Genomic DNA, 14517 nt, shown 5'->3' with positions numbered 1-14517 from the left:
GAAAGAATAGTCTTAAGATAATGGCCAAGTGACTTGACTGGTTTAGTTGACTGGAGGTACAGTTAAGGGAGGAGGAACATTTAATAGATAGAGAAGCAGGTTTGGGAAGAAAGACTAAGTTCAAATTAGCAGAACTTTGGGACATCCTTGAAGATGGGATAGTGATTTGAAATTATGGAGTGACTTTTGAGCTGTGGATAAGATTTGGGAGTCCTTGGCTATCTTTTATAGGTAGAAGCCAAGAGTTTGTCATGTAAGAAGAGAGCCTGGGGACAGAAACCTAAGGAATAGCAACATTTACAGAAGATTGGAGAAAGTGCCTGTGTCCAAGGCTGAGAAAAGGAAGAGAGTTAAGAATCAGGAATGGTGACAAGAAAACCAAGGGAGGAGATGATTCCAAGAAGGGGCAGTCAGGAGGAGCAGTAGTCAATAGAACTGAAAAATATTATCATACTTGTCAATGAAGACTTCGTTTGTAGTAACAATTTCAAAGAAGCTATAATCAAGGAGCCCAGGAATGATGAAAGTATTATTGTCATTGCTGCCATTACTACAAATGTAGCATCTTAAAGCAATACCAGTTTATTTTCTCTAGTTCAGTAGGTCAGAAGTCTGACACAGGTCTCACTGAGCTAACATCAGTGTGTCAGCTGGATATCATTCCTTACTAGAAGCTCTGAGGAAATTCTGCTTCCTTGCTCATTCAGGTTGGTGGCAGAGTTCAGTTTCTTGTGGTTGTAGGACTGAGGTTCCTGTTTCCTTGTTGACTGCCAGCTGAGGGCTGTTTTCAGCCTCTGGAGACCTTAATTCCATCTTTAAAGCCCCTTTTGCTGTGTGAGGTAACATTCACAAGGCCCAAGGATTAGGGTGCAAATATCTTTAGGGGATCAGTATTCTGTCTACCATAGGACATTAGAAGTATTAACAATTAAAAACATTCTTTCTAGGGGCACCTGTGTGGCTCAGTGGGTTAAACCTCTGCCTTCAGCTCAGGTCATGATCTCAGGGTTCTGGGATCAAGCCCCACATCAGGCTCTCTGCTCAGTAGGGAGCCTGCTTTCCCCTCTCTCTCTGCCTGCCTCTCTGTCTACTTGTGATCTCTCTCTCTCTCTCTCTCTCTGTCAAATAAATATATAAAATCTTTAAAAATAACATTCTTTTTAGCTTTTGTTAGGGAGAGGAGATACCTAGAGACATTTATGTTATCCAATATGTGATCATTATAGTTCCAGTAGTAAGCCAGTTATTTTCTTAAATATCCTGAAATTTATGTAACTCTGTAAAATTTTAAAGGATCATAGTAATGTATTACCATGAGCTTGCTGGTGTTTGTATTTTTATATAACCTAAAACTGCCTTAAAATCTTTGCTAGAGGGGCGCCTGGGTGGCTCAGTGGGTTAAAGCCACTGCTTTCAGCTCAGGTCATGATCCCAGGGTCCTGGGATGGAGCCCCGTATTGGGCTCTCTGCTCAGCAGGAGGCCTGCTTCTCTTCCTCTCTCTCTCTCTCTCTCTCTCTCTCTCTCTCTGCCTGCCTCTCTGCCTACTTGTGATCTCTGTCAAATAAATAAATAAAATCTTTAAAAAAAAATCTTTGCTAGAAAGATTTTAAAAGCCATTTAAACTAACTATATGTAGTTATAGTACATAAGCCTATATACATATGTATATAAGTCATAGTTTGGATACACATAAAAATATGGCTTTTCACATATAAAACCTACAGAAACTGGAATGTATGTCTGAAGGATGGAATGTAAAAAATTTAACCTTATATTTTATAGACCTAGAACTTTAATCCCATTTGGTGAGAATTAAATAATTAAACCTCCTAACCTTAGAGCCTTAATAAAAGGAATGTATAACCTAAAACTTGACCTAACATTGAGTCTCCCCCTCTGTTTAGCAGCACTCTGTATTCTTGAGTAAGAACACACTTTCTTTGTGTATAAACGGGATGCCAATACCTTCACCACAGAGTGCTGCAAAGATTAGGATCAGTATGTTTGAAAATAATGTGTACGCGAGACAGAACTGCTCATTCTTCCTGCCCCATTCTTCCCCTTTGAGTTCCTTCATCACATGCTGGTTGCTTTGTTCTTGCCTAGGGAAATCACTCCTTTCTCTCCTTTGCATCATACTTGACTCTTAAAAAAAACAAAAAACAAACAAACAAAAAACTTTTTAAAAGATTTTATGTATTTATTTGAGAGACGGAGAGTACAAGCAGGGGGAGCAGCAGAGGCAGGGGGAGAAGCAGACTCCCTGTTGAGCAAGGAACCTGATGCAGGGCTGGCCTGAGATCCTGACCTGAGCCAAAGGCAGACGCTTAACCGACTAAGCCACCCAGGGACCCCTTTAAAAAAAAAATTTTTTTTAAGATTTTATTTATTTATTTATTTATTTATTTAGAGAGCATGGGGGCAGGAACAGAAGGAGAGGGAGAGAGAGAGAATCTCAAACCAACTCCACACCGAGCAGGGGATCTAGACTGGCCGCTGGCCAAATCTCAGGACCCTGAGATCAAGACCTGAGCTGAAATCAGGAGTCCGATGGTAACGGACTGAACCACCCGGGTGCCTCTGCATCATACTTTAAATGTAACTTTCTCAAGCAGGCTTCCTCTGACCTTTCCCCTACCATGTAAATTCAGTTCCCCAACTACCAATTTTAGAACGAACTTACTTTCCTGTCACTTATTGTGGTTTACATATTATACCTGGGTTAATTTTTCAATGTCGGATTTCCATCTTAGACTGTAAGCTCTTTGAGATCAAGAGCTATATATGTTTTGCTAATTACTGTAACTGACACAATTCCTGACACATAATTGGCAATCAAATATTTGTTAAATGAACTTGTGAATGATGAATGTTAGTATCAACTGGCTGACCTCCCCTGAATTTCTGGACACATCAGCCATCACGAAATTAACAGATCTGTTGTGTGCAGCTCGTTCTGAAGCATGCTAATTTCTTTGGTGAGAAAATAGCTGCATTTCAAATGGAGTCTTGCAGCGTCTTTGGAAGAAGACTGCCTTCTAAGATGCCACTGTTTCCTGCCTTTCCATGTTGGATCTCCCATGATCCTTCAAAGTGAATTTTCTGTGTGCTACATGAATTTTCTATTTGCTACTTGGAAAACTCCAAGAATGCCCTCTAATTTTGGTGAGAATTTGTCCCATTTTATTTTTGTGATATGGTAACACAAAACCTTTTAATCTGATATTTCTGTTTACTATCTTTTCTAGCAAATTATGAATTGGGTTATTAAAATGCAGTCTGTCTGGAGCAAAATTCTCAAGTAACTCATAATAAGACATGTTTCTTCATAGATGTAGAGTAGAATTAAAAAATATGATTAATTTCCCCCATACTAAATTAGATCATAAAATACAAACTTTCTAGACCATTATCTCTCTTCACTATAGAAAAAGTTTTATTAGGGTGGCTCAGTTGGTTAAGCAGCTGCCTTCAGCTCGGGTCATGATCCCAGCGTCCTGGGATCGAGGTCCGCATCGGGCTCCTTGCTCGTCAGGGAACCTGCTTCTCCCTCTGCCTCTGCCTGCCATTCTGTCTGCCTGTGCTTGCTCTCTCTCTGACAAATAAATAAATAAAATCTTTAAAAAAAAAAAAAAAGAAAAAAAAAGAAAAAAAAAGAAAAAGAAAAGAAAAGTTTTATTATGTTACTTTTATCAATGTTCTAACAAACTTTAGAGGGCCAGTGTCATAAGTATTTACATAATGATTTTTCTCTCAAACCAGTAGTTACAGACATCTATTATGTAAGGATTTAGTCCATAAATTTTTCCAGCAGTTAATTCTAAAAAAACAGTTTTTTCTTTAAGGATCTTGTAGACTTTTTTGGACAGTGAGAACCCCCCTCATTTTATTCCTGGCTTCCCTCTAAGTGCATAGAAACCCTTTCACTAAATGTATTGCTGTTTTGTTGCCTCAACAACAAACTCTTCCCAGTTGGTTGCTTCGTAACATCTTTTTCCCTTTTTTCCCCTCTCACTTAGGAACTCATTTGTTCATTTGTTCATTCATTCATTCATTCTGTGAATGCGTATCTGTTCTTACTCATCATGTGCTGGCCCTCTTGGGTGCTGTGAATACAGAAATGAGAAGGAGTTCCCGTCCTCAGCAGGCTTATATTTTTGTCTATGTTGTGTTTTGCATGATGCCTTCAGCTATTCTTTTGGAACTCTGAGGAGGTAGTATAAATCCTAAATACATAAGTAAATATATCATTCTAATGTTTACATCAATATAATTTTGAAAATGACCTTAGTATATAATTCAAATAATATTCTTATATCCAGGATTTCAGCTCTGTTCCTCTCATTAATCTCAGAACTTAAGTAGTTTCTCACTTTACAGGATCAGAGCCAGGCTCCTTGGACTGTTTTATCGTACTGTGGTATCTGAACTGCCAGAAAGTTATATTTTCAATTATTATTTCTGCTGTTATGGTTCTTTTTCTACTTTTTGCTATATTGCTTGAGGTCTTTTCATTGTTTCTAGGTTTTTCTGATTTAGGAAGAAAATACCTGGTCTTGGTCAAAAGTATGTATTAGTTAAGGTAATGCTCAAATACAATGGAAACAAAACTATCCCAAAGACCCAGCACAGTTTCTGGCTGCTGGCCTTCTGGAGGAGTGGGTGGCTGTGGCTGTTAATTGTACGTGTCTGCTTGACCAAACCGCGAGGTGCCCAGATACTCAGGCATTCTTCTGGGTGTGTCTGTGAGGGTGTCTGGGGATGAGGCAAACATTTGAATGATAGGCTGAGTAATGCACATTGCCCTCCCCGGGGTGGGTAGCCTTCATCTGATCAGCTGAAAGTCTGAACTAAACAGAAAGGCTGACCTTCCAATGAAGAAGAGGGAATTCCTCCAGCCAGGCTGTCAGAGCTGGCACTTCCATCTTTTCCTGTCTTTGGACTCGAGCTGAAACATTGGCTGTGTTTGGGTCTTGAGCCTGCTAGCTTTTGGACTGGAAGTTATACCAGTGACTTTCCTGGCTCTCAGGCCTTCAGACTCAGACTATACCTGCATCATTGGCTTTGCTGGGTCCCACCTAACTCCAAAGAAAATATAGTCCAGTCATGTCCCCTGGAAAAAGAGAAAAAAGCTTGGTGATCAGCCATCAATCTCACACTTTACAACATTACTGGGTATCCTGCGATTGCCTTTCCTTTTAGGGCTCCAGCCACCTTTGATGTGGGAGTGAGCATTACTTCAGTACCAGTAAGCAAGCTGCACTTTATAATTTGTGATTGCGGGCTCACAGTGGAGATTGAAGGGGGCTTTTAAGTGGTGTTGGTGAAACTCTTTGAGATAGATTGGGCTGCTTGGCCTTTGTTTCAGATGTCAGTGAGAATGGTTATCTCATACTTGACCAAAGTTACCTACACTTTAATTTGTTATTGAATCAGCCCAGAAGCAGTGCAGAGAACATACACGAGATCAAAGATTCAGGAAAATGGATGCACTTCTCTAGTGCCTCCCTTCTTCCTCAGGCACGGATGATATTTGGTGATTTTAGCAATCTGTATAGAGTAAGGAATGCACAGAAAGCTTAGAATCCTGGACATGCTAGCTTGTTTATTGTAAGCAGGGAAGTGGGGGGGGTGGCATTAGCATTGAATGTTCTACCTTATACCATATAAATGAAAGCTTGCTGTATTGAATATGCATAACTTAGGACAACTATTTATTTTTCTTATTTTTTAAAGATTTTATTTATTTATTTGACAGAGAGAGACAGCAAGAGAGGGAACACAGGCAGGGGGAGTGGGAGAGGGAAAAGCAGGCCTCCTGCCAAGCAGAGAGCCCAATGTGGGGTTCGATCCCAGGACCCTGGGATCATGACCTGAGCTGAAGGCAGATGCTTAATGACCAAGCCACGCAGGCGCCCCAGGACAACTATTTAAATCATAAAGAAACAGAAGACTTGAACAATAATATATACCAATTGGACCAAGTAGATGTATTGTATAGAACATTCCATCTAACAACAGAGAGAAAAATTAATACCAGTCAATTGAAATAAATATTAATAACAATCTTCCTCCAGCTCATCCAAAAAACTGAAGAGCCAGGAATACTTTCAAAGTCATTCAATGAGAGTAGTATTACCCAGATACCAAAGCCAGGCAAAGGCACTACACGAAAAGTACAGACAATATCACTGATGAATATTGATTCAAATGCATTATTTTTCTTAAGTGCACATGGACTATTTTGTAGGATAGACCATATGTTAGGCCAAAAAACAAATCTTAATACATTTTTAAAAACTGAAATCATACAAAGTGTTTTTTTCAATTATAATATAATAAAATGAGCAATCAGTAGCAGAAGAAAAACAGAAAAATCCACAAATATGTGGAACATAAAGAAACACTCCTAAACAGACAAAAGGCCAAAAAGGAAATCACAAGGAAATTAGAAAATATCTTGAGATAAATGAAAACAGAAATGCAACATACCAAAACTTAATGGGATACAGTATAAGTCTTGTTAAGAGGGATGTGTATAGCTGTCATTTACATTAAAAAATTAAAATCTCAAATTTGCAACTTAACTTTGTACCTTAAGGAACTAGAAAAACCAAAGCTAGCAGAAGGAAGGAAATAATAGATTCAGTGAGAGATAAATGCAATAGAGAGTAGATAAACAATAGAGAAAATCATTGAAACCAGGAGTTAGTTTTTCAAAAAGATCAACAAAATTAACTAACCTTTAGCTACATTGAGTAAGAAAAAAAAAAAGACAAAGTGGAAGAGGGTACATTATACCATTATACCTGATTCTATAGATATAAAAAGGACTGTAAGAAAATACTATGGACAATTGTATGCCAACAACTGGGTAATCTAGATGAAATGGGTGAATTCCTAGAACATACAATCTATTCATTATTTCATACAATCTATTCATTATTTCATGATGAAACAGGAAATCTGAACAGACCTAGAACTAGTAAGAAGAGTGAATCAGTAATCAAACATCTCCCAACAAATAAAACCCAAGAGTGATATTCTATTCTTTATTTTGATTTGCCTCTAGCTACTCAAGTTGACTGCTTAACCCATTACTTTTAAGTATTGTGTTAACAGCGGCCCACAAGTTTCTTCATATGGTTTTTTCATCTCAGTTATGTTCAGTGATTCTGATTGTGATTTCTTTGTTAAGCCTTGATTATTTGAGTGTGATTTTTAAGAAATTATAAATTCATGGCACCTTTTAAATGATCTTTTTTATTGTTGGCCATTTAATTATATATGATCAGAGGGAAAAAAAAAAACCCACAAGAGTGAATGGCTTAACTAATAAAGTCTACCAAACATTAAAAGAAAAAGTAATACCAATCTTCCTCTAGTTCTTTTGATTAACTAAAGCAGAGGAAGACTTTTTGAAACTCATTCTGTGAGGGCTGTGGTTTCCTGATACCAAAGCCAGACAAAGAAACTGCAAGAGAACTACAGACCAATATCCTTACTGAATATTGATGCAAAAATCCTTAACGAAATACTAGCAAGCAGAATTCAGCAGCACATTAGAAAGATTATACAGTGGGGCACCTGGGTGCCTCAGTCACTTAAGTGTCTGCCTTTTGATTTCGGCCTAGGTCATCTTCGCAGGGTCGTGAGATTGAGCCCTGTGTCGGGCTCCATGTTCAGCGGGGAGTCTGCTTGAGATTCTCTCTCTACCTCTTCCCCTGTCCTCCCCTTGCTTGCATTATCTCTCTCCCTAATAAATAAATCTTAAAAAAAAAAAAAAAAGGTTATACACCATGAACAAGTGGGATTTATTCCTGGCATGCTAGGATGATTCAACATATGAAAATCAGTCAGTGCAATATAACACATTTCCAAAATAGAGGGGAAAAACTGTGATTATCTCGGTTGATGCAGTACTAGCATTTGACAGGATTCAACACAGATTTAGGATAAAGACACAACAAGCTGTGAATACAAAGAAACAACCTCAATATAATAAAGGTCATATATGAAAAGCCAACAGCTAACACCATACTCAGTGATGAAAGGCTGAAAACGTTTTCTCTAAGAACTAGGAAAAAACAAGTATTCCTGGGTTTTTTGTTGCTTCTGTTCAACATAGTATTGGAAGTCCTAGCAGGAGCAATTAGGCCAAGAAAAAGAAATAAAATTGAAAAGGAAGAAATAAAACTTCTTCATAGATAACATGATATTATACATAGACAAAACCTAAAAGCTCTACCAGAAAAACATGTTAGAGCTAATAAAAGAAGGGTGGTTGCCAGGGGCTTGAGAGAGGGAAAATTAGAGAGTTGTTGTTTAATGGTATAGATTTTAGTTTTACAAGATGAAAAGAGTTCTGGAGATTGGTTGTACAACAGTGTAAATGTACTTAGCACTACTGAATTGAATGATTAAAATTGTTTTAAATGGTAACTTTTATGTTGTAAATTCTACCACAATTAAAAAAAATTCTTTAACTATACAAATTAGTTGCTTGTGTTTTGTAGTTTCACCTCATTGTCAGCCTCTCAATGCAACAATACAGACCTGGCCATATTTTACCACCTCCTTTAAGAAATAATAAAGTGAAAAACCTCACAATTTTGTTTGGAACTTAATGACATATTGGCACCATAGTGTGATAACTTCCAAGTAATACTATGACCTTCATGATTTAATTCTTAGTTGTCAGCTTGTCCATCATTGAATAATTATAGAGCACTCAGGAATTAAGCAGAAACTATTAGGTCTGTATTTCTGATTCTCATTTAAAAGTAATAAATAGCAGCAATGACCTTGAACTACATCATTTTTAAATGGAGACTACTATCTGTAGAACTGTATTGCCTGTAGAGAGATTTGTGACCACTAGCAGTTTATTTTTAAGTATTTCATTTTTGTAGTAAGGTAATGTGGTCATTTCTGGGTAAATATCTTCCTAGCTTAATACTAATAACCTAAATCTGAGAAATTTCCAAGAGGTTCAAAGTATGTGCCATTACCATTTTTGTAATCTCTGTTGCTCTATCAAAAAGCATCTGATAATGCAGTGGGGTCAGATTAAACGGTAGCGTGGTATATTGAGGTACAGTTCTAGATTTTGATCTTGTTTCACATTTCCAACCCAGGTGACTTTGACCAAGTTTTTATATCTGTTTTCAATTTGTAGATTGGAAGTAGTAATGCCTTCTTACTCATGTCCTGGGCTGCAGAGATTAATTTAGCTCATCCCTTTATGCAAATGCATGATTATAGTCATAGAACCTTAGAGACAGTATTCAGACTTTTAAGATAAAAGACTTTCTAAACTTTTTTCCTGAAGCTTTGTTAACTATTTCTGAAGGAAAGTTAGGAAGAACTGTAATATAGAAAACAGAATGGGATTGTTCTGGATGAAGTAAGAATAGGGTTCCATTAGAGTACTGCCTGCTTGGTGTTCCCTAAACTTTCCCAGCAGCCCCATACACCAGAACTCAAAAAAAGCACTTAGAATATATTTTTTCAACAAATTAATTATTAAGAAACTAAAGTCTGTGTTCATTTTGAAGAAGAAGATATGGGCCACAAGTGGCCCATATCGTTATTACTGCTATTGTTTTATGCTTTCTGTTTTACTTAAATGTTATTGATAGTGAGTCAAGCAAAACACTTTACTACGTTATAGAAATTGTGAGAAGCTTTTAAAACTTGAGAACCGAAGCTTTTAGAATTATTAACAATTCAAAAGCAATTTGCAAATACACTCATTCCTGTGCCAATAGTAAAAAATTTTTTAAATAAACCTACCTATGGTTATTGAGTCAAATCGATCTCTTTAATTTTACTTTCTATCTCACTTACACCTCTTTTTTATGATTCAGGGAGCTCAAACTCTCCTAACAAATAACAGCGTACATCAATTTTTGTGTTGTCTTTGTCAATAAAAATGGTGGCATTAACATACTTTATAATATAGAATATTCCAATTATGGCAGATCAGTTGATTTAAAAAAATGCATTTTTTCAAAGTAAACCTCAGTGTTATAGTCAGTGTCCCACAGAAGAAACCAAGGCTAACTTGATTTATTGATTTAACTTGATATATTCATGTAAAGTTTTGATTTCATTAGGAAGGGTTCTATCACAGATCAGTGAAACCAGGAGCTGGTTCTTTGAAAAGATCAACAAAATTGATAAGCCTCTAGCAAGACTTAACCAAAAAGAGAGAGAGAGAGAGAGAAGGGACCTAAATAAACAAAATTACCAATGAAAGAGGAGAGAAAACAACTGATACAAATAATTGTAACAGAATATTATAAAAAGTCTGTAAGCAAACCACCTGGACATCTTAGAAGAAGTGGATAAATTCCTAGAAATGTGTAACCTAGCAAAATTAAAGCAGGAAGAAATAGAAAATTTGAACAGACCAATTACCAGCAATGAAATTGAATCAGCAATCAAAAAACTCTGAACAAACAAAAGTATAGGACCAGACAGCTTCACAGGCAAATTCTGCCGAACATTGAAAAAAGAATTAAGGGGCGCCTGGGTGGCGTTGGAGCCTCTGCCTTCGGCTCAGGTCATGATCCCAGGATCCTGGGATCGAGCCCCACATCGGGCTCTCTGCTCAGTGGGGAGCCTGCTTCCTCCTCTCTCCCTGCCTGCCTCTCTGCCTACTTGTGATCTCTGTCAAATAAATAAATATTTTTTAAAAAAGAAAAAAATTAACACTCATTCTTCTAAAACTATTCCACAAAATACAACAGGAAGGAAAACTTCCAAATTCATTCTATGAAGCCAGTATCATCCTGATACCAAAAACGGATAAAAACATCACAGAAAAAGAGAATTATAGGCCAACATCTCTCATGAATATAGATGCAAAAATCCTCAACAAAATATTAGCAAACTGAATCGAACAATATATTTTAAAAAAATCATATACCGCAATCAAGTGAGATTTATTCCCGGGATGCAAGGTGGTTTAATATTCCTAAAACAATCCACATGTTATGTCACATCAGTAAAAGAAAGGAATAAAACCATATGACCCTTTCAATATATGTAGAAAAAATATCTGAAGAAGTACAACATTTATTCATAGTAAAAAAGAAAAAACAAACCTCTGCAAAGTAGGTCTAGAAAGGAACAAAATAATAAAGGCCTTAAATGAAAACCAACAACCAACACAATACTCAATGGTGAAAAACAGAGCTTTCCTCCTAAGGTCAGGAACAAAGCAAGGATATCTACTCTTAACCACTTGTATTCAACGGAATACTGGAAGTCCTAGCCATAGCAATTAGATGACATAAAGAAATAAAAGGTCCAAATTGGTAAGAAGAAGTAAAATTCACTATTTGCAGATGAGATAATATTATATATAGAAAACCCTAAAGACTCCACCCAAAAAGTACAAGAACTGATAAATGAATTCAGTAAAATTGCAGGACAACAGAAATCTGTTGCGTTCCTCTATACTAATAATGAAGCAGCAGAAAGTGAAACTAAGAAAACAGTCCCATTTACAATTGTTCCCAAAACAACAAAATATCTAGGGATAAACTTAATCAAAGAGGTGACAGACCTCAACTTTGAAAACTATAAAACACTGATGAAAGAAATTCAAGATGACACAAAGGAATGGAAAAACATTTCCATGCTCATGGATTGGAAGAACAGATATTGTTAAAATGTCTATTCTACTTAAAGCAATCTACACATTTACACAATCCCTATTGAAATACCAACAACGATTTTCATAGAACTAGAACAAAAACAATCCTAAAACCTGTGTGGAATCAGAAAAGACCTCTAATAGTCAAAGCAATCTTAGGAAAAAAAAAAAAACTGGAGGTATCATAATTCTAGACTTCAAGTGATATTACAAAGTGGTAGTAATTAAAACAGTATGGTATTGGCATTAAAATAAATACACAGAACAATGGGATAGAACAGAAAACCTGCAATTACATGATCAAGTAACCTTCAACAAAGGAGGAATGAATATACAATGGGAAAAAAAGTCTTTTCAACAAATGGTATTGGGAAAACTGTACAGCCACATGCAAGAGAATGAAACTGGACCACTTTCTTACACCATACACAAAAACAAACTCAAAATGGATTAAAGACCTAAATGTGAGCCCTGAAACTATAAAAATTCTTGAAGTGAGCAGTCAGTAATCTCTCTGAAATCAGCTGTAGCAACATTTTTGTCTCCTGAGGCAAGGGAAATAAAAGCAAAAATAAACTGTTAGGACTACATCAAAATAAAAGGTTTCTGTGCAGTGAAGGAAATAATCAACAAAACTAATAGGAAACCTAATGAATGGGAGAAGATATTTGCAAATGGCATACCTGATAAAGGGTTAGTATCCAAAATATATAAAGAACTGATATAACTCAACACCCAAAACCCAAATAATCCAGTTAAAAATGGGCAAAAGACTTGAACAGACATTTCTCCAAAGAAGACGTATAGATGGCCAACAGACACAGAAAAAGATGCTCAATATCACTTGGAAATGCAAATCAAAGCTACAGTATCACCTCATACCAGTCAGAATGGCTAACATCAAAACGTAAGAAGCAATAAATGTTGACAAGGATGTGGAGTAAAAAAACCCTCTTGCACTATTGTTGGGAATGCAAATTGGTGCAGTCATTGTAGAAAACAGTGTGGAGGCTCTTCAAAAAATTAAAATAGACTGCCCTATGATCCTGGAATTGCATTACTGAGTATATACCCCAAACTACAAGAACACTAATTCGAGGGCTGTATGTGCCCCTATGTTTATTGTGGCATTATTTACAATAGCTAAACCACGGAAACTGTCCAAGTGTCCATTGATGGATGAATGGATAAAGTTGTGGTATATATTGGTAGACACACACACACACACACACTGGAATATTAGCCATTAAAAAAGAATGAAATCTTGCTATTTGCAACAACACGGAACTAGGGAGTATTATGCTGAGCAAAATAAGTCAAGAGAAACACAAATACTGATCTCACTCCTATGTGGCATTTAAGAAACAGAACAAAAGAACAAAGGGAAAAAAGAGAGAAACAAATCAAGTAGCAAATTCTTAACTGTAGAGAACAAACTGATGGTTACCAGAGGGGAGGTGGGTGGGTGGATGGGGGTTTTGACATTGGAGATTTAAAAAAAAAAAAAAAAGAGTTCTAATCATTCGGGCTAACTATGTGGAAGAAAGCTTTTTATAATCTGACCATTTCTAAAAACAGCTTTATTAATACATTGTACACCTTCAGGTCCACTTGTTTAATGTGTGGAAGTGAATGGGTTTTAATACATTTACAGAGTTATAGAACATTACCATATCCAGTTTTAGGAAATCTTCATTACCCCTTAACCCTTTCTTCCCACTCCTTTCCTTGGGCACTCACTATATCTATTTTCTATTTCTATGGATTTGCCTCTATCTTTTCAATGGGATCCTGCAACATGTGGTGTTTTATCCCTGGCCTCTCTCACTCAGCATGTTTTTTGAGATTCATCTATCTTATATCTGTACTCCATTCTGTTTTATTGGTAAATAATATTTTATTGTTTAGATAGCTCACATTTTGTTTAACCATTAGTTGATGGACATGTGGGTTGTTGTTTCTACTTTTTGGTTATTACGAAAAATGTTTCTTGAAACATCTATATTTAAGTTTTGGGGCAGATACCTACTGGTGGAATTGCTAGGTTATAGAGTAGTTCTGTTTTTAACATTTTGAAGAACTGCCATATGATCTTACAAAACTTGCATCATTTTACCTTCCTGCCAGCAAGGCATAAAGATACCAATTTCTCTACATCCTCCCAGCACTTGTTAATGTCTCTCTTTGATTATAGCCATTCTGGTGGATATAAATTGCTCATCTCATAAATCCGGTGTTTCTTAAGCAGACCCAGCTATCGATATTTTCTGGAAGATGTAAGAGTTTTCTCTAAGAATTTATTTTTTTGAAAATATTGTCAAGTTGATGGTAACTGAAAAAAAAAATAATAGAGCTGTACTGTGGGTCATCTGGATCACTCGCCCACCATATAACCAAGGCCTGCCACATTCTTTCAGCGTCCACATTTACTTTGCGTTTGAAAGGCCATTGGCACCAAAAAATAAACCTTGAATTTTAACATGTTAATGGGAAGAGAGCAAGACATAAATCATATATTTCTGCCAAGAGGCAGGCAAATTCTCTTTGGTTTCTAATGCTACAATAAGGAATGGACACTTAACAGTATTTAAATGGAGACATGGTGAGATTATTGAGTCATCCAAGTATTATGATAAATGTAAAAGAATGTTAATCCAACTTAGTCAACCTGATTGCAGTTCTGATTGTTCTTTTAGCTGTGATTTGATTCATGAAAAGACTGTCACATTAAATTGTGATAAAAATTATTTTTCTTTAGGTTTTTTTTTTTGGTGTTTATATGTAGATGTACTTTGGTTCCATCATTGTGAAACTCGGGTTGTATGTTTATATATACTTAAGCAACATTGTA

The 14517-nt window shown here is 36.4% G+C and overlaps 1 protein-coding gene across 2 annotated transcripts in view; it reads left to right on the top strand.

The window, feature by feature from the left end:
- Positions 1 to 14517, top strand: part of CLGN (calmegin) — a 61967-nt gene that overhangs the window by 2289 nt on the left and 45161 nt on the right. The gene's annotated exons all lie outside the window — the stretch shown is intronic.

The sequence above is a fragment of the Lutra lutra genome, chromosome 2 (genome assembly GCF_902655055.1).
Source record: "Lutra lutra chromosome 2, mLutLut1.2, whole genome shotgun sequence".
Lineage (NCBI taxonomy): Eukaryota > Metazoa > Chordata > Mammalia > Carnivora > Mustelidae > Lutra > Lutra lutra.
Note: the sequence above shows the minus strand (reverse complement) of the source record. Positions and strands in the feature narration are given on the sequence as shown.